This window comes from Sinocyclocheilus grahami, unplaced genomic scaffold (genome assembly GCF_001515645.1).
Source record: "Sinocyclocheilus grahami isolate Dianchi unplaced genomic scaffold, SAMN03320097.WGS_v1.1 scaffold128.1, whole genome shotgun sequence".
Taxonomy (NCBI): Eukaryota; Metazoa; Chordata; class Actinopteri; order Cypriniformes; family Cyprinidae; genus Sinocyclocheilus; species Sinocyclocheilus grahami.
The window spans coordinates 1396611-1396844 of record NW_015505307.1 but is presented as its reverse complement, the minus strand read 5'-3'; the positions used below and the strand labels follow the sequence as shown (position 1 = coordinate 1396844).

The 234-nt window shown below is 30.8% G+C and overlaps 1 protein-coding gene across 1 annotated transcript in view; it reads right to left on the bottom strand.

Annotated features, from left to right (window-relative positions):
• Nucleotides 1-234, bottom strand: part of LOC107590475 (excitatory amino acid transporter 5-like) — a 64649-nt gene that overhangs the window by 21159 nt on the left and 43256 nt on the right. The window lies entirely within an intron of this gene.

Here is a 234-nt window from a genome sequence, read left to right as displayed (position 1 = left end):
ATTTTTTCTGAGCAAAAATGAATGCCTTTTATGCATAGAAGCATAGAGGAGACACACACTAAAATGTCAATCAGTGTAACAATAGTTCATATACTGTACCAAATACTCCTGTCAGGCATATTTACAACAAGAATTAGATTACATTAAAAGGCTCCATTTAAGGATCACAGTGCAGCCCTAAAATACTAATTAAATGTTATTTATTTTTAAATCTTTACCAATCTTTGCCACTAT